Below are 25,532 nucleotides of genomic sequence, written 5' to 3' on the forward strand. Positions count from 1 at the left end.
TCTGCAACTAGGAACTCCCCAACAAGAAACTCCACAACTAGAAACCCCACAACTAGAAACTCCACAACTAGGAACTCTGCAAATAGAAAATCTACAACTAGAAACTCGAAAACTAAAAACTCCAACTAGAAACTCCACAACTTGAAACTCTGCAAATCGAAACTCTGCAACTAGAAAATCCACAACTATAAACACAAGTAGAAACTCCGCAACTAGAAACTCTGCAAATAGAAACTCCGCAACTAGAAACTCCACAGCTAGAAACCCCTCAACTATAAACTTCACAACTAGAAACTCAACAACTAGAGACTGCACAACTAGAGACTCCGCAACTAGAAACTCCGCAGCTAGAAACTCCGCAACTAGAAACTCCGCAACTAGAAACTCCACAACTTGAAACTCCGCAACTCGAAACTCTGCAACTAGAAATTCCACAACTATAAACCCAAGTAGAAACTCCCCAACTGGAAACTCCGCAACTAGGAACTCCCCAACAAGAAACTCCACAACTAGAAACCCCACAACTAGAAACTCCACAACTAGGAACTCTGCAAATAGAAAATCTACAACTAGAAACTCGAAAACTAAAAACTCCAACTAGAAACTCCGCAACTTGAAACTCTGCAAATTGAAACTCTGCAACTAGAAAATCCACAGCTATAAACTCAAGTAGAAACTCCCCAACTGGAAACTCTGAAACTAGAAACTCCGCTACTAGAAAATCCACAACTAGAAACTTCACAACTAGAAAATCCACAACTAGAAACTTCACAACTAGAAACTCCCCAACAAGAAACTCCACAACTAGAAACTCCACAACTAGAGACTGCACAACTAGAGACTTTGCATTTAGAAACTCCTCAGATAGAAACTACACAACTAGAAACTCCTCGACTAGAGATTCCATAAGTAGAAACTCCACAGCTAGAATTTCCACAACTAGCAACCCAACAACGAGGAACTCTGCAAATAGAAAATCTACAACTAGAAGCTCGAAAACTAAAAACTCCAACTAGAAACTCCACAACTAGAAACTTCACAACTAGAAACTCCAAAAATAGACACTCCACAACTAGAAACGCGACAACTAGAGACTCCACAACTAGGAACTCCAAAATTGAGACTCCACAACTAGAAACTACACAGATTGAATTTCCACAACTGGAAACTCCACAACTGGAAACTTCGCAACTAGAAATTCTGCAACTAGAAACTTTACAGCTAGAAACTCCACAACTTGAGACTTCGCAAATAGAAACTCGTCAACTGTAAACTCAACCACTAGAAACTCCACAGCTAGGAACTCCACAACTTGAAACCCAACATATAGATACTCCACAACTACAGACTCCACAACTTGAAACACCCAAACTAGATACTCCACAACTACAAATTCCGCAACTAGAAACTCCACAACTAGAAACTCCGCAACTAGAAACTCCCCAACTAGAAACTCCCCAACTAGAATCTCTGCAACTAGAAATTCCGCAACTAGAAACTGCAACTAGAAACTCCGCAACTATAAACTCCACAGCTAGAAACCCCACAACTATATACTTCACAACTAGCAACTCAACAACTAGAGACTGCACAACTAGAGACTCCGCCACTACAAACTCCACAGCTAGTAACTCCGCAACTAGAAACTCCACAACTTGAAACTCCGCCACTAGAATCTCCACAACTAGAAAACTCCGCAACTAGAAACTCTGCAACTAGAAACTCCACAACTAGAACCTCCACAGCTAGAAACTCCACAACTTGAAACACCACAACACGATACTCCACAACTACAAATTCCACAACTAGAAACTCCACAACTAGAAACTCCACAATTTGAGACTTCGCAACAAGAAACTCGGACACTAGAATCTCCACAACTAGAAACTCTGCAACTAGAAACTCCGCAGCAACAAACTCCGCAACTAGAAACTCCACAGCTAGAAACTCCACAACTTGAGACTTCGCAAATAGAAACTCGTCAACTAGAAACTCAACAACTAGAAACTTCCATCTAGACACTCCGCAACTAGGAACTCTACAACTTCAAAATCCACAGCTAGAAACTGCACAATTTGAGACTTCGCGACTAGAAACTCAGCAACTAGAAACTCAACAACTAGAAACTCCACCACTAGAAACTCCACAACTAGGAACTCTACAACTTCGAAATCCGCAACTAAAAACTCCTCAACTTGAAACTCCACAACAAGATACTCCACAACTACCAACTCCACCACTAGAAACTCCACAACCTGAAACTCCGCAACCAGAAACTCCGCAACTCAAAACTCCACAACTAGAAACTCCACAACTAGAAACTCCGCAACTAGAAACTCCACAACTAGACACTCAACAACTAGAAACTCGACACCTAAAAATTCAACAACTTGAAATTTCACAACTTAAAACTCCACAACTAAAACTCCAACACTAGAAACTCCACAACTAGAAACTCTGCATCTAGAAACTCCGCAACTAGAAACTCTGCAACCAGAAACTCCGCGACTAGAAACTCCGCAACTAGAAACTCCGCGACTAGAAACTCCACAGCTAGAAACTCAACAACTAGAAACTCTGCAACTAGAAACTCCGCAACTAGAAACTACACAGCTAGAAACCCCACAACTAGAAACTCCACAACTTGAAACTCCGCCAATAGAATCTCCACAACTAGAAAACTCCGCAGCTAGAAACTCTGCCACTAGAAACTCCGCAACTAGAAACTCCACAGCTAGAAACTCCACAACTTGAAACACCACAACTAGATACTCCACAACTACAAACTCCACAACTAGAGATTCCACAACTAGAAACTCTACCACTAGAAACTCCACAACTACAAACCTCACAACTAGAAACTGCACAACTAGAAACTCCGCAACTGGAAACTCCACAGCCAGAAACTCTACAACTAGAAAAACACCATCTAGAAACTCCGCAACAACAAACTATTCAACTAGAAACTCCACAACTAGAATTTCAACAGCTAGAGACTCAACAACTAGAGACTCTTCAACTAAAAGCTCCACAACTAGACACTCCACTACTAGAAATTCTGCAACTAGAAACCCGACAACCAGAAACTCAACAACTACAAACTCCACACCTATAAATTTCTCAACTGGAAACGCCACAACTAAAACTCCACAACTAGAAACTCCACAACTAGAAACCCCACAACTAGAAACTCTACCACTAGAAACTCCACAACTACAAACCTCACAACTAGAAACTCCACAACCAGAAACTCCGCACCTCTAAACTCCACAGCCAGAAACTCTACAACTAGAAAAACACCATCTAGAAACTCCGCAACAACAATCTCTTCAACTAGAAACTCCACAACCAGAATTTCCACAGCTAGAGACTCAACAACTAGAGACTCTTCAACTAAAAGCTCCACAACTAGACACTCCACAACTAGAAATTCCGCAACTAGAAACCCGACAACTAGAAACTCTGCAAATAGAAACTCCGCAACTAGAAACTCCACAGCTAGAAACCCCTCAACTATAAACTTCACAACTAGAAACTCAACAACTAGAGACTGCACAACTAGAGACTCCGCAACTAGAAACTCCGCAGCTAGAAACTCCGCAACTAGAAACTCCGCAACTAGAAACTCCACAACTTGAAACTCCGCAACTCGAAACTCTGCAACTAGAAATTCCACAACTATAAACCCAAGTAGAAACTCCCCAACTGGAAACTCCGCAACTAGAAACTCCGCAACTAGAAACTCCACAACTAGAAACTCCACAACTAGAAACTCCACAACTAGAGATTTCATAAGTAGAAACTCCACAGCTAGAATTTCCACAACTAGAAACCCCACAACTAGAAACTCCACAACTAGAAACTCTGCAAATAGAAAATCTACAACTAGGAACTCGAAAACTAAAAACTCTGCAAATAGAAAATCTACAACTAGGAACTCGAAAACTAAAAACTCCAACTAGAAACTCCACAACTTGAAACTCTGCAAATCGAAACTCTGCAACAACAAACTCCACAACTAGAAACTCCACAACTATAAACTCAAGTAGAAACTCCCCAACTGGAAACTCCGCAACTAGAAACTCCGCAACTAGAAAATCCACAACTAGAAACTTCAAAACTAGAAACTCCCCAACATGAAACTCCACAACTAGAACTCCACAACTAGAGACTGCACAACTAGAGACTTTGCATTTAGAAACTCCTCAGATAGAAACTACACAACTGGAAACTCCTCGACTAGAGATTCCATACGTAGAAACGCCACAGCTAGAATTTCCACAACTAGAAACCCAACAACGAGGAACTCTGCAAATAGAAAATCTACAACTAGAAGCTCGAAAACTAAAAACTCCAACTAGAAACTCCAAAACTAGAAACTTCACAACTAGAAACTCCACAAATAGACACTCCACAACTATAAACTCGACAACTAGAGACTCCACAACTAGGAACTCCAAAATTGAGACTCCACAACTAGAAACTACACAGATTGAATTTCCACAACTGGAAACTCCAAAACTGGAAACTTCGCAACTAGAAACTCTGCAACTAGAAACTTTACAGCTAGAAACTCCACAACTTGAGACTTCGCAAATAGAAACTCGTCAACTGTAAACTCAACCACTAGAAACTCCACAGCTAGAAACTCCACAACTTGAAACCCAACATATAGATACTCCACAACTACAGACTTCACAACTTGAAACACCAAAACTAGATACTCCACAACTACGAATTCCGCAACTAGAAACTCCACAACTAGAAACTCCGCAACTAGAAACTCCCCAACTAGAAACTCCCCAACTAGAATCTCTGCAACTCGAAATTCCGCAACTAGAAACTTTGCAACTAGAAACTCCGCAACTAGAAACTCCACAGCTAGAAACCCCACAACTATATACTTCACAACTAGCAACTCAACAACTAGAGACTGCACAACTAGAGACTCCGCCACTACAAACTCCACAGCTAGTAACTCCGCAAATAGAAACCCCACAACTTGAAACTCCACAACACGATACTCCACAACTACAAATTCCACAACTAGAAACTCCACAACTAGAAACTCCGCAACTAGAAACTCCGCAACTAGAAACTCCGCAACTAGAAACTCCACAGCTAGAAACTCCACAACTTGAGACTTCGCAACAAGAAACTCGGACACTAGAATCTCCACAACTAGAAACTCCGCAGCTACAAACTCCGCAACTAGAAACTCCACAGCTAGAAACTCCACAACTTGAGACTTCGCAAATAGAAACTCGTCAACAAGAAAATCAACAACTAGAAACTTCCATCTTGACACTCCGCAACTAGGAACTCTACAACTTCAAAATCCACAGCTAGAAACTCCACAATTTGAGACTTCGCGACTAGAAACTCAGCAACGAGAAACTCAACAACTAGAAACTCCTCAACTTGAAACTCCACAACAAGATACTCCACAACTACCAACTCCACCACTAGAAACTCCACAACCTGAAACTCCGCAACCAGTATCTCCGCAACTCAAAACTCCACAACTAGAAACTCCACAAGTAGAAACTCCACAACTAGAAACTCCGCAACTAGAAACTCCACAACTAGACACTCAACAACTAGAAACTCGACACCTATAAATTCCACAACTTGAAATTCCACAACTTGAAACTCCACAACTAAAACTCCACAACTAGAAACTCCACAACTAGAAACTCTGCATCTAGAAACTCCGCAACTAGAAACTCTGCAACCAGAAACTCCGCGACTAAAAACTCCGCAACTAGAAACTCCGCGACTAGAAACTCCACAGCTAGAAACTCTGAAACTAGAAACTCCGCAACTAGAAACTACACAGCTAGAAACCCCACAACTAGAAACTCCACAACTTGAAACTACGCCACTAGAATCTCCACAACTAGAAAACTCCGCAGCTAGAAACTCTGCCACTAGAAACTCCGCAACTAGAAACTCCACAGCTAGAAACTCCACAACTTGAAACACCACAACTAGATACTCCACAACTACAAATTCCACAACTAGAAACTCCACAACTAGAAACTCCACAACTAGAAACTCCGCAACTAGAAACTCCACAGCTAGAAACTCCAAAACTTGAGACTTCGCAACAAGAAACTCGGCAAATAGAATCTCCACAACTATAAACTCTGCAACTAGTAACTCCGCAACTACAAACTCCGCAACTAGAAACTCCACCGCTAGAAACTCCAACACTTGAGTCTTCGCAAATAGAAACTCGTCAACTAGAAACTCAACTACTAAAAACTCCACAGCTAGAAACTCCACAACTAGAAACTCCACAACTTTAGAGTTCGCATTTAGATACTCCACAACTAGAAACTCCACAACTAGAGATTCCACAACTAGAAACTCTACCACTAGAATCTCCACAACTACAAACCTCAGAACTAGAAACTCCACAACTAGAAACTCCGCAACTGGAAACTCCACAGCCAGAAACTCTACAACTAGAAAAACACCATCTTGAAACTCCGCAACAACAAACTCTTCAACTAGAAACGCCACAACTAGAATTTCCACAGCTAGAGACTCAACAACTAGAGACTCTTCAACTAAAAGCTCCACAACTAGACACTCCACAACTAGAAATTCTGCAACTAGAAACCCGACAACCAGAAACTCAACAACTACAAACTCCACACCTATAAATTCCTCAACTGGAAACGCCACAACTAAAACTCCACAACTAGAAACTCCACAACTAGAAACTCCACAACTAGAAACTCTGCAGCTAAAAACTCCGCAACTAGAAACTCTGCAAATAGAAACTCCGCAACTAGAAACTCCACAGCTAGAAACCCCTCAACTATAAACTTCACAACTAGAAACTCAACAACTAGAGACTGCACAACTAGAGACTCCGCAACTAGAAACTCCGCAGCTAGAAACTCCGCAACTAGAAACTCCGCAACTAGAAACTCCACAACTTGAAACTCCGCAACTCGAAACTCTGCAACTAGAAATTCCACAACTATAAACCCAAGTAGAAACTCCCCAACTGGAAACTCCGCAACTAGGAACTCCCCAACAAGAAACTCCACAACTAGAAACCCCACAACTAGAAACTCCACAACTAGGAACTCTGCAAATAGAAAATCTACAACTAGAAACTCGAAAACTAAAAACTCCAACTAGAAACTCCACAACTTGAAACTCTGCAAATCGAAACTCTGCAACTAGAAAATCCACAACTATAAACACAAGTAGAAACTCCCCAACTGGAAACTCCGCAACTAGAAACTCCGCTACTAGAAAATCCACATCTAGAAACTTCACAACTAGAAACTCCCCAACAAGAAACTCCACAACTAGAAACTCCACAACTAGAGACTGCACAACTAGAGACTTTGCATTTAGAAACTCCTCAGATAGAAACTACACAACTAGAAACTCCTCGACTAGAGATTCCATAAGTAGAAACTCCACAGCTAGAATTTCCACAACTAGCAACCCAACAACGAGGAACTCTGCAAAAGGAAAATCTACAACTAGAAGCTCGAAAACTAAAAACTCCAACTAGAAACTCCACAACTAGAAAATTCACAACTAGAAACTCCAAAAATAGACACTCCACAACTAGAAACGCGACAACTAGAGACTCCACAACTAGGAACTCCAAAATTGAGACTCCACAACTAGAAACTACACAGATTGAATTTCCACAACTGGAAACTCCACAACTGGAAACTTCGCAACTAGAAATTCTGCAACTAGAAACTTTACAGCTAGAAACTCCACAACTTGAGACTTCGCAAATAGAAACTCGTCAACTGTAAACTCAACCACTAGAAACTCCACAGCTAGAAACTCCACAACTTGAAACCCAACATATAGATACTCCACAACTACAGACTCCACAACTTGAAACACCAAAACTAGATACTCCACAACTACAAATTCCGCAACTAGAAACTCCACAACTAGAAACTCCGCAACTAGAAACTCCCCAACTAGAAACTCCCCAACTAGAATCTCTGCAACTAGAAATTCCGCAACTAGAAACTTTGCAACTAGAAACTCCGCAACTATAAACTCCACAGCTAGAAACCACACAACTATATACTTCACAACTAGCAACTCAACAACTAGAGACTGCACAACTAGAGACTCCGCCACTACAAACTCCACAGCTAGTAACTCCGCAACTAGAAACTCCACAACTTGAAACTCCGCCACTAGAATCTCCACAACTAGAAAACTCCGCAACTAGAAACTCTGCAACTAGAAACTCCACAACTAGAACCTCCACAATTTGAGACTTCGCAACAAGAAACTCGGACACTAGAATCTCCACAACTAGAAACTCTGCAACTAGAAACTCCGCAGCTACAAACTCCGCAACTAGAAACTCCACAGCTAGAAACTCCACAACTTGAGACTTCGCAAATAGAAACTCGTCAACTAGAAACTCAACAACTAGAAACTTCCATCTAGACACTCCGCAACTAGGAACTCTACAACTTCAAAATCCACAGCTAGAAACTCCACAATTTGAGACTTCGCGACTAGAAACTCAGCAACTAGAAACTCAACAACTAGAAACTCCACCACTAGAAACTCCACAACTAGGAACTCTACAACTTCGAAATCCGCAACTAAAAACTCCTCAACTTGAAACTCCACAACAAGATACTCCACAACTACCAACTCCACCACTAGAAACTCCACAACCTGAAACTCCGCAACCAGAAACTCCGCAACTCAAAACTCCACAACTAGAAACTCCACAACTAGAAACTCCGCAACTAGAAACTCCACAACTAGACACTCAACAACTAGAAACTCGACACCTATAAATTCCACAACTTGAAATTTCACAACTTAAAACTCCACAACTAAAACTCCAACACTAGAAACTCCACAACTAGAAACTCTGCATCTAGAAACTCCGCAACTAGAAACTCTGCAACCAGAAACTCCGCGACTAGAAACTCCGCAACTAGAAACTCCACGACTAGAAACTCCACAGCTAGAAACTCAACAACTAGAAACTCTGCAACTGGAAACTCCGCAACTAGAAACTACACAGCTAGAAACCCCACAACTAGAAACTCCACAACTTGAAACTCCGCCAATAGAATCTCCACAACTAGAAAACTCCGCAGCTAGAAACTCTGCCACTAGAAACTCCGCAACTAGAAACTCCACAGCTAGAAACTCCACAACTTGAAACACCACAACTAGATACTCCACAACTACAAACTCCACAACTAGAGATTCCACAACTAGAAACTCTACCACTAGAAACTCCACAACTACAAACCTCACAACTAGAAACTGCACAACTAGAAACTCCGCAACTGGAAACTCCACAGCCAGAAACTCTACAACTAGAAAAACACCATCTAGAAACTCCGCAACAACAAACTATTCAACTAGAAACTCCACAACTAGAATTTCAACAGCTAGAGACTCAACAACTAGAGACTCTTCAACTAAAAGCTCCACAACTAGACACTCCACTACTAGAAATTCTGCAACTAGAAACCCGACAACCAGAAACTCAACAACTACAAACTCCACGCCTATAAATTCCTCAACTGGAAACGCCACAACTAAAACTCCACAACTAGCAACTCCACAACTAGAAACCCCACAACTAGAAACTCTACCACTAGAAACTCCACAACTACAAACCTCACAACTAGAAACTCCACAACCAGAAACTCCGCACCTCTAAACTCCACAGCCAGAAACTCTACAACTAGAAAAACACCATCTAGAAACTCCGCAACAACAAACTCTTCAACTAGAAACTCCACAACCAGAATTTCCACAGCTAGAGACTCAACAACTAGAGACTCTTCAACTAAAAGCTCCACAACTAGACACTCCACAACTAGAAATTCTGCAACTAGAAACCCGACAACTAGAAACTCAACAACTACAAACTCTACACCTATAAATTCCTGAACTGGAAACGCCACAACTAAAACTCCACAACTAGAAACTCCACAACTAGAAACTCTGCAGCTAAAAACTCCGCAACTAGAAACTCTGCAAATAGAAACTCCGCAACTAGAAACTCCACAGCTAGAAACCCCTCAACTATAAACTTCACAACTAGAAACTCAACAACTAGAGGCTGCACAACTAGAGACTCCGCAACTCGAAACTCCGCAACTAGAAACTCCACAACTTGAAACTCCGCAACTCGAAACTCTGCAACTAGAAATTCCACAACTATAAACCCAAGTAGAAACTCCCCAACTAGAAACTCCGCAACTAGAAACTCCGCAACTAGAAACTCCCCAACAAGAAACTCCACAACTAGAAACTCCACAACTAGACACTCAACAACTAGAAACTCGACACCTATAAATTCCACAACTTGAAATTCCACAACTTGAAACTCCACAACTAAAACTCCACAACTAGAAACTCCACAACTAGAAACTCCACAGCTAGAAACTCCACAACTTGAAACACCACAACTAGATACTCCACAACTACAAATTCCACAACTAGAAACTCCACAACTAGAAACTCCACAACTAGAAACTCCGCAACTAGAAACTCCACAGCTAGAAACTCCACAACTTGAGACTTCGCAACAAGAAACTCGGCAAATAGAATCTCCACAACTAGAAACTCTGCAACTACAAACTCCGCAACTACAAACTCCGCAACTAGAAACTCCACAGCTAGAAACTCCAACACTTGAGACTTCGCAAATAGAAACTCGTCAACTAGAAACTCAATAACTAGAAACTCCACAGCTAGAAACTCCACAACTAGAAACTCCACAACTTGAGAGTTCGCATTTAGATACTCCACAACTAGAAACTCCACAACTAGAGATTCCACAACTAGAAACTCTACCACTAGAAACTCCACAACTACAAACCTCACAACTAGAAACTCCACAACTAGAAACTCCGCAACTGGAAACTCCACAGCCAGAAACTCTACAACTAGAAAAACACAATCTAGAAACTCCGCAACAACAAACTCTTCAACTAGAAACTCCACAACTAGAATTTCCACAGCTAGAGACTCAACAACTAGAGACTCTTCAAATAAAAGCTCCGCAACTAGACACTCCACCACTAGAAATTCTGCAACTAGAAACCCGATAACTAGAAACTCAACAACTACAAACTCCACACCTATGAATTCCTCAACTGGAAACGCACAACTAAAACTCCAACACTAGAAACTCTGCAGCTAAAAACTCCGCAACTAGAAACTCTGCAAATAGAAACTCCGCAACTAGAAACTCCACAGCTAGAAACCCCTCAACTATAAACTTCACAACTAGAAACTCAACAACTAGAGACTGCACAACTAGAGACTCCGCAACTAGAAACTCCGCAACTAGAAACTCCACAACTTGAAACTCCGCAACTCGAAACTCTGCAACTAGAATTTCCACAACTATAAACCCAAGTAGAAACTCCCCAACTGGAAACTCCGCAACTAGAAACTCCGCAACTAGAAACTCCCCAACAAGAAACTCCACAACTAGAAACTCCACAACTAGAAACTCCACAACTAGAGATTTCATAAGTAGAAACTCCACAACTTGAGAGTTCGCATTTAGATACTCCACAACTAGAAACTCCACAACTAGAGATTCCACAACTAGAAACTCTACCACTAGAAACTCCACAACTACAAACCTCACAACTAGAAACTCGAAAACTAGAAACTCCGCACCTCTAAACTCCACAGCCAGAAACTCTACAACTAGAAAACCACCATCTAGAAACTCCGCAACAACAAACTCTTCAACTAGAAACTCCACAACTAGAATTTTCACAGCTAGAGACTCAACAACTAGAGACTCTTCAACTAAAAGCTCCACAACTAGACACTCCACAACTAGAAATTCTGCAACTAGAAACCCGACAACTAGAAACTCAACAACTACAAACTCCACACCTATAAATTCCTCAACTGGAAACGCCACAACTAAAACTCCGCAACTAGAAACTCCACAACTAGAAACTCCACAACTAGAAACTCTGCAGCTAAAAACTCCGCAACTAGAAACTCTGCAAATAGAAACTCCGCAACTAGAAACTCCACAGCTAGAAACCCCTCAACTATAAACTTCACAACTAGAAACTCAACAACTAGAGACTGCACAACTAGAGACTCCGCAACTAGAAACTCCGCAGCTAGAAACTCCGCAACTAGAAACTCCGCAACTAGAAACTCCACAACTTGAAACTCCGCAACTCGAAACTCTGCAACTAGAAATTCCACTACTATAAACCCAAGTAGAAACTCCCCAACTGGAAACTCCGCAACTAGAAACTCCGCAACTAGAAACTCCACAACTAGAAACTCCACAACTAGAAACTCCACAACTAGAGATTTCATAAGTAGAAACTCCACAGCTAGAATTTCCACAACTAGAAACCGCACAACTAGAAACTCCACAACTAGGAACTCTGCAAATAGAAAATCTACAACTAGGAACTCGAAAACTAAAAACTCCAACTAGAAACTCCACAACTTGAAACTCTGCAAATCGAAACTCTGCAACAACAAACTCCACAACTAGAAACTCCACAACTATAAACTCAAGTAAAAACTCCCCAACTGGAAACTCCGCATCTAGAAACTCCGCAACTAGAAAATCCACAACTAGAAACTTCAAAACTAGAAACTCCCCAACAAGAAACTCCACAACTAGAACTCCACAACTAGAGACTGCAAAACTAGAGACTTTGCATTTAGAAACTCCTCAGATAGAAACTACACAACTGGAAACTCCTCGACTAGAGATTCCATACGTAGAAACTCCACAGCTAGAATTTCCACAACTAGAAACCCAACAACGAGGAACTCTGCAAATAGGAAATCTACAACTAGAAGCTCGAAAACTAAAAACTCCAACTAGAAACTCCCAAACTAGAAACTTCACAACTAGAAACTCCACAAATAGACACTCCACAACTATAAACTCGACAACTAGAGACTCCACAACTAGGAACTCCAAAATTGAGACTCCACAACTAGAAACTACACAGATTGAATTTCCACAACTGGAAACTCCACAACTGGAAACTTCGCAACTAGAAACTCTGCAACTAGAAACTTTACAGCTAGAAACTCCACAACTTGAGACTTCGCAAATAGAAACTCGTCAACTGTAAACTCAACCACTAGAAACTCCACAGCTAGAAACTCCACAACTTGAAACCCAACATATAGATACTCCACAACTACAGACTCCACAACTTGAAACACCAAAACTAGATACTCCACAACTACGAATTCCGCAACTAGAAACTCCACAACTAGAAACTCCGCAACTAGAAACTCCCCAACTAGAAACTCCCCAACTAGAATCTCTGCAACTCGAAATTCCGCAACTAGAAACTTTGCAACTAGAAACTCCGCAACTAGAAACTCCACAGCTAGAAACCCCACAACTATATACTTCACAACTAGCAACTCAACAACTAGAGACTGCACAACTAGAGACTCCGCCACTACAAACTCCACAGCTAGTAACTCCGCAACTAGAAACCCCACAACTTGAAACTCCACAACACGATACTCCACAACTACAAATTCCACAACTAGAAACTCCACAACTAGAAACTCCGCAACTAGAAACTCCGCAACTAGAAACTCCGCAACTAGAAACTCCACAGCTAGAAACTCCACAACTTGAGACTTCGCAACAAGAAACTCGCACACTAGAATCTCCAAAACTAGAAACTCTGCAACTAGAAGCTCCGCAGCTACAAACTCCGCAACTAGAAACTCCACAGCTAGAAACTCCACAACTTGAGACTTCGCAAATAGAAACTCGTCAACAAGAAAATCAACAACTAGAAACTTCCATCTAGACACTCCGCAACTAGGAACTCTACAACTTCAAAATCCACAGCTAGAAACTCCACAATTTGAGACTTCGCGACTAGAAACTCAGCAACGAGAAACTCAACAACTAGAAACTCCTCAACTTGAAACTCCACAACAAGATACTCCACAACTACCAACTCCACCACTAGAAACTCCACAACCTGAAACTCCGCAACCAGAAGCTCCGCAACTCAAAACTCCACAACTAGAAACTCCACAAGTAGAAACTCCACAACTAGAAACTCCGCAACTAGAAACTCCACAACTAGACACTCAACAACTAGAAACTCGACACCTATAAATTCCACAACTTGAAATTCCACAACTTGAAACTCCACAACTAAAACTCCACAACTAGAAACTCCACAACTAGAAACTCTGCATCTAGAAACTCCGCAACTAGAAACTCTGAACCAGAAACTCCGCGACTAGAAACTCCGCAACTAGAAACTCCGCGACTAGAAACTCCACAGCTAGAAACTCTGCAACTAGAAACTCCGCAACTAGAAACTACACAGCTAGAAACCCCACAACTAGAAACTCCACAACTTGAAACTCCGCCACTAGAATCTCCACAACTAAAAAACTCCGCAGCTAGAAACTCTGCCACTAGAAACTCCGCAACTAGAAACTCCACAGCTAGAAACTCCACAACTTGAAACACCACCACTAGATACTCCACAACTACAAATTCCACAACTAGAAACTCCACAACTAGAAACTCCACAACTAGAAACTCCGCAACTAGAAACTCCACAGCTAGAAACTCCAAAACTTGAGACTTCGCAACAAGAAACTCGGCAAGTAGAATCTCCACAACTAGAAACTCTGCAACTAGTAACTCCGCAACTACAAACTCCGCAACTAGAAACTCCACCGCTAGAAACTCCAACACTTGAGTCTTCGCAAATAGAAACTCGTCAACTAGAAACTCAACAACTAAAAACTCCAGAGCTAGAAACTCCACAACTAGAAACTCCACAACTTTAGAGTTCGCATTTAGATACTCCACAACTAGAGATTCCACGACTAGAAACTCTACCACTAGAAACTCCACAACTACAAACCTCAGAACTAGAAACTCCACAACTAGAAACTCCGCAACTGGAAACTCCACAGCCAGAAACTCTACAACTAGAAAAACACCATCTTGAAACTCCGCAACAACAAACTCTTCAACTAGAAACGCCACAACTAGAATTTCCACAGCTAGAGACTCAACAACTAGAGACTCTTCAACTAAAAGCTCCACAACTAGACACTCCACAACTAGAAATTCTGCAACTAGAAACCCGACAACCAGAAACTCAACAACTACAAACTCCACACCTATAAATTCCTCAACTGGAAACGCCACAACTAGAGACTGCACAACTAGAGACTCCGCAACTAGAAACTCCGCAGCTAGAAACTCCGCAACTAGAAACTCCGCAACTAGAAACTCCACAACTTGAAACTCCGCAACTCGAAACTCTGCAACTAGAAATTCCACAACTATAAACCCAAGTAGAAACTCCCCAACTGGAAACTCTGCAACTAGGAACTCCCCAACAAGAAACTCCACAACTAGAAACCCCACAACTAGAAACTCCACAACTAGGAACTCTGCAAATAGAAAATCTACAACTAGAAACTCGAAAACTAAAAACTCCAACTAGAAACTCCACAACTTGAAACTCTGCAAATCGAAACTCTGCAACTAGAAAATCCACAACTATAAACACAAGTAGAAACTCCGCAACTAGAAACTCTGCAAATAGAAACTCCGCAACTAGAAACTCCACAGCTAGAAACCCCTCAACTATAAACTTCACAACTAGAAACTCAACAACTAGAGACTGCACAACTAGAGACTCCGCAACTAGAAACTCCGCAGCTAGAAACTCCGCAACTAGAAACTCCGCAACTAGAAACTCCACAACTTGAAACTCCGCAACTCGAAACTCTGCAACTAGAAATTCCACAACTATAAACCCAAGTAGAAACTCCCCAACTGGAAACTCCGCAACTAGGAACTCCCCAACAAGAAACTCCACAACTAGAAACCCCACAACTAGAAACTCCACAACTAGGAACTCTGCAAATAGAAAATCTACAACTAGAAACTCGAAAACTAAAAACTCCAACTAGAAACTCCGCAACTTGAAACTCTGCAAATTGAAACTCTGCAACTAGAAAATCCACAACTATAAACACAAGTAGAAACTCCCCAACTGGAAACTCCGCAACTAGAAACTCCGCTACTAGAAAATCCACAACTAGAAACTTCACAACTAGAAAATCCACAACTAGAAACTTCACAACTAGAAACTCCCCAACAAGAAACTCCACAACTAGAAACTCCACAACTAGAGACTGCACAACTAGAGACTTTGCATTTAGAAACTCCTCAGATAGAAACTACACAACTAGAAACTCCTCGACTAGAGATTCCATAAGTAGAAACTCCACAGCTAGAATTTCCACAACTAGCAACCCAACAACGAGGAACTCTGCAAATAGAAAATCTACAACTAGAAGCTCGAAAACTAAAAACTCCAACTAGAAACTCCACAACTAGAAACTTCACAACTAGAAACTCCAAAAATAGACACTCCACAACTAGAAACGCGACAACTAGAGACTCCACAACTAGGAACTCCAAAATTGAGACTCCACAACTAGAAACTACACAGATTGAATTTCCACAACTGGAAACTCCACAACTGGAAACTTCGCAACTAGAAATTCTGCAACTAGAAACTTTACAGCTAGAAACTCCACAACTTGAGACTTCGCAAATAGAAACTCATCAACTGTAAACTCAACCACTAGAAACTCCACAGCTAGGAACTCCACAACTTGAAACCCAACATATAGATACTCCACAACTACAGACTCCACAACTTGAAACACCCAAACTAGATACTCCACAACTACAAATTCCGCAACTAGAAACTCCACAACTAGAAACTCCGCAACTAGAAACTCCCCAACTAGAAACTCCCCAACTAGAATCTCTGCAACTAGAAATTCCGCAACTAGAAACTGCAACTAGAAACTCCGCAACTATAAACTCCACAGCTAGAAACCCCACAACTATATACTTCACAACTAGCAACTCAACAACTAGAGACTGCACAACTAGAGACTCCGCCACTACAAACTCCACAGCTAGTAACTCCGCAACTAGAAACTCCACAACTTGAAACTCCGCCACTAGAATCTCCACAACTAGAAAACTCCGCAACTAGAAACTCTGCAACTAGAAACTCCACAACTAGAACCTCCACAGCTAGAAACTCCACAACTTGAAACACCACAACACGATACTCCACAACTACAAATTCCACAACTAGAAACTCCACAACTAGAAACTCCACAATTTGAGACTTCGCAACAAGAAACTCGGACACTAGAATCTCCACAACTAGAAACTCTGCAACTAGAAACTCCGCAGCAACAAACTCCGCAACTAGAAACTCCACAGCTAGAAACTCCACAACTTGAGACTTCGCAAATAGAAACTCGTCAACTAGAAACTCAACAACTAGAAACTTCCATCTAGACACTCCGCAACTAGGAACTCTACAACTTCAAAATCCACAGCTAGAAACTGCACAATTTGAGACTTCGCGACTAGAAACTCAGCAACTAGAAACTCAACAACTAGAAACTCCACCACTAGAAACTCCACAACTAGGAACTCTACAACTTCGAAATCCGCAACTAAAAACTCCTCAACTTGAAACTCCACAACAAGATACTCCACAACTACCAACTCCACCACTAGAAACTCCACAACCTGAAACTCCGCAACCAGAAACTCCGCAACTCAAAACTCCACAACTAGAAACTCCACAACTAGAAACTCCGCAACTAGAAACTCCACAACTAGACACTCAACAACTAGAAACTCGACACCTAAAAATTCAACAACTTGAAATTTCACAACTTAAAACTCCACAACTAAAACTCCAACACTAGAAACTCCACAACTAGAAACTCTGCATCTAGAAACTCCGCAACTAGAAACTCTGCAACCAGAAACTCCGCGACTAGAAACTCCGCAACTAGAAACTCCGCGACTAGAAACTCCACAGCTAGAAACTCAACAACTAGAAACTCTGCAACTAGAAACTCCGCAACTAGAAACTACACAGCTAGAAACCCCACAACTAGAAACTCCACAACTTGAAACTCCGCCAATAGAATCTCCACAACTAGAAAACTCCGCAGCTAGAAACTCTGCCACTAGAAACTCCGCAACTAGAAACTCCACAGCTAGAAACTCCACAACTTGAAACACCACAACTAGATACTCCACAACTACAAACTCCACAACTAGAGATTCCACAACTAGAAACTCTACCACTAGAAACTCCACAACTACAAACCTCACAACTAGAAACTGCACAACTAGAAACTCCGCAACTGGAAACTCCACAGCCAGAAACTCTACAACTAGAAAAACACCATCTAGAAACTCCGCAACAACAAACTATTCAACTAGAAACTCCACAACTAGAATTTCAACAGCTAGAGACTCAACAACTAGAGACTCTTCAACTAAAAGCTCCACAACTAGACACTCCACTACTAGAAATTCTGCAACTAGAAACCCGACAACCAGAAACTCAACAACTACAAACTCCACACCTATAAATTTCTCAACTGGAAACGCCACAACTAAAACTCCACAACTAGAAACTCCACAACTAGAAACCCCACAACTAGAAACTCTACCACTAGAAACTCCACAACTACAAACCTCACAACTAGAAACTCCACAACCAGAAACTCCGCACCTCTAAACACCACAGCCAGAAACTCTACAACTAGAAAAACACCATCTAGAAACTCCGCAACAACAATCTCTTCAACTAGAAACTCCACAACCAGAATTTCCACAGCTAGAGACTCAACAACTAGAGACTCTTCAACTAAAAGCTCCACAACTAGACACTCCACAACTAGAAATTCTGCAACTTGAAACCCGACAACTAGAAACTCTGCAAATAGAAACTCCGCAACTAGAAACTCCACAGCTAGAAACCCCTCAACTATAAACTTCACAACTAGAAACTCAACAACTAGAGACTGCACAACTAGAGACTCCGCAACTAGAAACTCCGCAGCTAGAAACTCCGCAACTAGAAACTCCGCAACTAGAAACTCCACAACTTGAAACTCCGCAACTCGAAACTCTGCAACTAGAAATTCCACAACTATAAACCCAAGTAGAAACTCCCCAACTGGAAACTCCGCAACTAGAAACTCCGCAACTTGAAACTCCGCAACTCGAAACTCTGCAACTAGAAATTCCACAACTATAAACCCAAGTAGAAACTCCCCAACTAGAAACTCCGCAACTAGAAACTCCGCAACTAGAAACTCCCCAACAAGAAACTCCACAACTAGAAACTCCACAACTAGAAACTCCACAACTAGAGATTTCATAAGTAGAAACTCCACAGCTAGAATTTCCACAACTAGAAACCCCACAACTAGAAACTCCACAACTAGAAACTCTGCAAATAGAAAATCTACAACTAGAAACTCGAAAACTAAAAACTCCAACTAGAAACTCCACAACTTGAATCTCTGCAAATCGAAACTCTGCAACTAGAAAATCCACAACAATAAACTCAAGTAGAACCTCCCCAACTGGAAACTCCGCAACCAGAAAATCCTCAACTAGAAAATCCACAACTAGAAACTTCACAACTAGAAACTCCCCAACAAGAAACTCCACAACTAGAAACTCCACAACTAGAGACTGCACAACTAGAGACTTTGCATTTGCAAACTCCTCAGATAGAAACTACACAACTAGAAACTCCTCGACTAGAGATTCCATAAGTAGAAACTCCACAGCTAGAATTTCCACAACTAGAAACCCAACAACGAGGAACTCTGCAAATAGAAAATCTACAACTAGAAGCTCGAAATCTAAAAACTCCAACTAGATACTCCACAACTAGAAACTTCACAACTAGAAACTCCACAAATAGACACTCCACAACTCGAAACTCGACAACTAGAGACTCCACAACTAGGAACTCCAAAATTGAGACTCCACAACTATAAACTACACAGATTGAATTTCCACAACTGGAAACTCCACAACTGGAAACTTCGCAACTAGAAACTCTGCAACTAGAAACTTTACAGCTAGAAACTCCACAACTTGAGACTTCGCAAATAGAAACTCGTCAACTGAAAACTCAACCACTAGAAACTCCACAGCTAGAAACTCCACAACTAGAGACTCCACAACTAGAAACTCCACCACTAGAATCTCTGCAACTAGAAACTCCGAAACTAGAAACTCTGCAACTACAAACCCCGCAACTAGACACTCCACAGCTAGAAACCCCACAACTATAAACTTCACAACTAGCAACTCAACAACTATAGACTGCAAAACTAGAGACTCCGCACCTGGAAACTCCACAGCTAGTAACTCCGCAACTACAAACTTCACAACTTGAAACTCCGCCACTAGAATCTCCACAACTAGAAAACTCCGCAAGTATAAACTCTGACACAAGAAACTCCACAACTAGAAACTCCACAGCTAGAAACTCCACAACTTGAAACACTACAACTAGATACTCCACAACTACAAATTCCACAACGAGAAACCCCACATCTGGAAACTCCGCAACTAGAAACTCCGCAACTAGAAACTTTACAGCTAGAAACTCCAACACTTGAGACTTCGCAACAAGAAACTCGGCAAATAGAATCTCCACAACTATAAACTCTGCAACTAGTAACTCCGCAACTACAAACTCCGCAACTAGAAACTCCACCGCTAGAAACTCCAACACTTGAGTCTTCGCAAATAGAAACTCGTCAACTAGAAACTCAACTACTAAAAACTCCACAGCTAGAAACTCCACAACTAGAAACTCCACAACTTTAGAGTTCGCATTTAGATACTCCACAACTAGAAACTCCACAACTAGAGATTCCACAACTAGAAACTCTACCACTAGAATCTCCACAACTACAAACCTCAGAACTAGAAACTCCACAACTAGAAACTCCGCAACTGGAAACTCCACAGCCAGAAACTCTACAACTAGAAAAACACCATCTTGAAACTCCGCAACAACAAACTCTTCAACTAGAAACGCCACAACTAAAATTTCCACAGCTAGAGACTCAACAACTAGAGACTCTTCAACTAAAAGCTCCACAACTAGACACTCCACAACTAGAAATTCTGCAACTAGAAACCCGACAACCAGAAACTCAACAACTACAAACTCCACACCTATAAATTCCTCAACTGGAAACGCCACAACTAAAACTCCACAACTAGAAACTCCACAACTAGAAACTCCACAACTAGAAACTCTGCAGCTAAAAACTCCGCAACTAGAAACTCTGCAAATAGAAACTCCGCAACTAGAAACTCCACAGCTAGAAACCCCTCAACTATAAACTTCACAACTAGAAACTCAACAACTAGAGACTGCACAACTAGAGACTCCGCAACTAGAAACTCCGCAGCTAGAAACTCCGCAACTAGAAACTCCGCAACTAGAAACTCCACAACTTGAAACTCCGCAACTCGAAACTCTGCAACTAGAAATTCCACAACTATAAACCCAAGTAGAAACTCCCCAACTGGAAACTCCGCAACTAGGAACTCCCCAACAAGAAACTCCACAACTAGAAACCCCACAACTAGAAACTCCACAACTAGGAACTCTGCAAATAGAAAATCTACAACTAGAAACTCGAAAACTAAAAACTCCAACTAGAAACTCCACAACTTGAAACTCTGCAAATCGAAACTCTGCAACTAGAAAATCCACAACTATAAACACAAGTAGAAACTCCCCAACTGGAAACTCCGCAACTAGAAACTCCGCTACTAGAAAATCCACATCTAGAAACTTCACAACTAGAAACTCCCCAACAAGAAACTCCACAACTAGAAACTCCACAACTAGAGACTGCACAACTAGAGACTTTGCATTTAGAAACTCCTCAGATAGAAACTACACAACTAGAAACTCCTCGACTAGAGATTCCATAAGTAGAAACTCCACAGCTAGAATTTCCACAACTAGCAACCCAACAACGAGGAACTCTGCAAATGGAAAATCTACAACTAGAAGCTCGAAAACTAAAAACTCCAACTAGAAACTCCACAACTAGAAAATTCACAACTAGAAACTCCAAAAATAGACACTCCACAACTAGAAACGCGACAACTAGAGACTCCACAACTAGGAACTCCAAAATTGAGACTCCACAACTAGAAACTACACAGATTGAATTTCCACAACTGGAAACTCCACAACTGGAAACTTCGCAACTAGAAATTCTGCAACTAGAAACTTTACAGCTAGAAACTCCACAACTTGAGACTTCGCAAATAGAAACTCGTCAACTGTAAACTCAACCACTAGAAACTCCACAGCTAGAAACTCCACAACTTGAAACCCAACATATAGATACTCCACAACTACAGACTCCACAACTTGAAACACCAAAACTAGATACTCCACAACTACAAATTCCGCAACTAGAAACTCCACAACTAGAAACTCCGCAACTAGAAACTCCCCAACTAGAAACTCCCCAACTAGAATCTCTGCAACTAGAAATTCCGCAACTAGAAACTTTGCAACTAGAAGCTCCGCAACTATAAACTCCACAGCTAGAAACCACACAACTATATACTTCACAACTAGCAACTCAACAACTAGAGACTGCACAACTAGAGACTCCGCCACTACAAACTCCACAGCTAGTAACTCCGCAACTAGAAACTCCACAACTTGAAACTCCGCCACTAGAATCTCCACAACTAGAAAACTCCGCAACTAGAAACTCTGCAACTAGAAACTCCACAACTAGAACCTCCACAATTTGAGACTTCGCAACAAGAAACTCGGACACTAGAATCTCCACAACTAGAAACTCTGCAACTAGAAACTCCGCAGCTACAAACTCCGCAACTAGAAACTCCACAGCTAGAAACTCCACAACTTGAGACTTCGCAAATAGAAACTCGTCAACTAGAAACTCAACAACTAGAAACTTCCATCTAGACACTCCGCAACTAGGAACTCTACAACTTCAAAATCCACAGCTAGAAACTCCACAATTTGAGACTTCGCGACTAGAAACTCAGCAACTAGAAACTCAACAACTAGAAACTCCACCACTAGAAACTCCACAACTAGGAACTCTACAACTTCGAAATCCGCAACTAAAAACTCCTCAACTTGAAACTCCACAACAAGATACTCCACAACTACCAACTCCACCACTAGAAACTCCACAACCTGAAACTCCGCAACCAGAAACTCCGCAACTCAAAACTCCACAACTAGAAACTCCACAACTAGAAACTCCGCAACTAGAAACTCCACAACTAGACACTCAACAACTAGAAACTCGACACCTATAAATTCCACAACTTGAAATTTCACAACTTAAAACTCCACAACTAAAACTCCAACACTAGAAACTCCACAACTAGAAACTCTGCATCTAGAAACTCCGCAACTAGAAACTCTGCAACCAGAAACTCCGCGACTAGAAACTCCGCAACTAGAAACTCCACGACTAGAAACTCCACAGCTAGAAACTCAACAACTAGAAACTCTGCAACTGGAAACTCCGCAACTAGAAACTACACAGCTAGAAACCCCACAACTAGAAACTCCACAACTTGAAACTCCGCCAATAGAATCTCCACAACTAGAAAACTCCGCAGCTAGAAACTCTGCCACTAGAAACTCCGCAACTAGAAACTCCACAGCTAGAAACTCCACAACTTGAAACACCACAACTAGATACTCCACAACTACAAACTCCACAACTAGAGATTCCACAACTAGAAACTCTACCACTAGAAACTCCACAACTACAAACCTCACAACTAGAAACTGCACAACTAGAAACTCCGCAACTGGAAACTCCACAGCCAGAAACTCTACAACTAGAAAAACACCATCTAGAAACTCCGCAACAACAAACTATTCAACTAGAAACTCCACAACTAGAATTTCAACAGCTAGAGACTCAACAACTAGAGACTCTTCAACTAAAAGCTCCACAACTAGACACTCCACTACTAGAAATTCTGCAACTAGAAACCCGACAACCAGAAACTCAACAACTACAAACTCCACGCCTATAAATTCCTCAACTGGAAACGCCACAACTAAAACTCCACAACTAGCAACTCCACAACTAGAAACCCCACAACTAGAAACTCTACCACTAGAAACTCCACAACTACAAACCTCACAACTAGAAACTCCACAACCAGAAACTCCGCACCTCTAAACTCCACAGCCAGAAACTCTACAACTAGAAAAACACCATCTAGAAACTCCGCAACAACAAACTCTTCAACTAGAAACTCCACAACCAGAATTTCCACAGCTAGAGACTCAACAACTAGAGACTCTTCAACTAAAAGCTCCACAACTAGACACTCCACAACTAGAAATTCTGCAACTAGAAACCCGACAACTAGAAACTCAACAACTACAAACTCCACACCTATAAATTCCTGAACTGGAAACGCCACAACTAAAACTCCACAACTAGAAACTCCACAACTAGAAACTCTGCAGCTAAAAACTCCGCAACTAGAAACTCTGCAAATAGAAACTCCGCAACTAGAAACTCCACAGCTAGAAACCCCTCAACTATAAACTTCACAACTAGAAACTCAACAACTAGAGGCTGCACAACTAGAGACTCCGCAACTCGAAACTCCGCAACTAGAAACTCCACAACTTGAAACTCCGCAACTCGAAACTCTGCAACTAGAAATTCCACAACTATAAACCCAAGTAGAAACTCCCCAACTAGAAACTCCGCAACTAGAAACTCCGCAACTAGAAACTCCCCAACAAGAAACTCCACAACTAGAAACTCCACAACTAGACACTCAACAACTAGAAACTCGACACCTATAAATTCCACAACTTGAAATTCCACAACTTGAAACTCCACAACTAAAACTCCACAACTAGAAACTCCACAACTAGAAACTCCACAGCTAGAAACTCCACAACTTGAAACACCACAACTAGATACTCCACAACTACAAATTCCACAACTAGAAACTCCACAACTAGAAACTCCACAACTAGAAACTCCGCAACTAGAAACTCCACAGCTAGAAACTCCACAACTTGAGACTTCGCAACAAGAAACTCGGCAAATAGAATCTCCACAACTAGAAACTCTGCAACTACAAACTCCGCAACTACAAACTCCGCAACTAGAAACTCCACAGCTAGAAACTCCAACACTTGAGACTTCGCAAATAGAAACTCGTCAACTAGAAACTCAATAACTAGAAACTCCACAGCTAGAAACTCCACAACTAGAAACTCCACAACTTGAGAGTTCGCATTTAGATACTCCACAACTAGAAACTCCACAACTAGAGATTCCACAACTAGAAACTCTACCACTAGAAACTCCACAACTACAAACCTCACAACTAGAAACTCCACAACTAGAAACTCCGCAACTGGAAACTCCACAGCCAGAAACTCTACAACTAGAAAAACACAATCTAGAAACTCCTCAACAACAAACTCTTCAACTAGAAACTCCACAACTAGAATTTCCACAGCTAGAGACTCAACAACTAGAGACTCTTCAAATAAAAGCTCCGCAACTAGACACTCCACCACTAGAAATTCTGC

Source organism: Rhipicephalus microplus, chromosome 8, assembly GCF_043290135.1.
Source record: "Rhipicephalus microplus isolate Deutch F79 chromosome 8, USDA_Rmic, whole genome shotgun sequence".
Taxonomy (NCBI): Eukaryota; Metazoa; Arthropoda; class Arachnida; order Ixodida; family Ixodidae; genus Rhipicephalus; species Rhipicephalus microplus.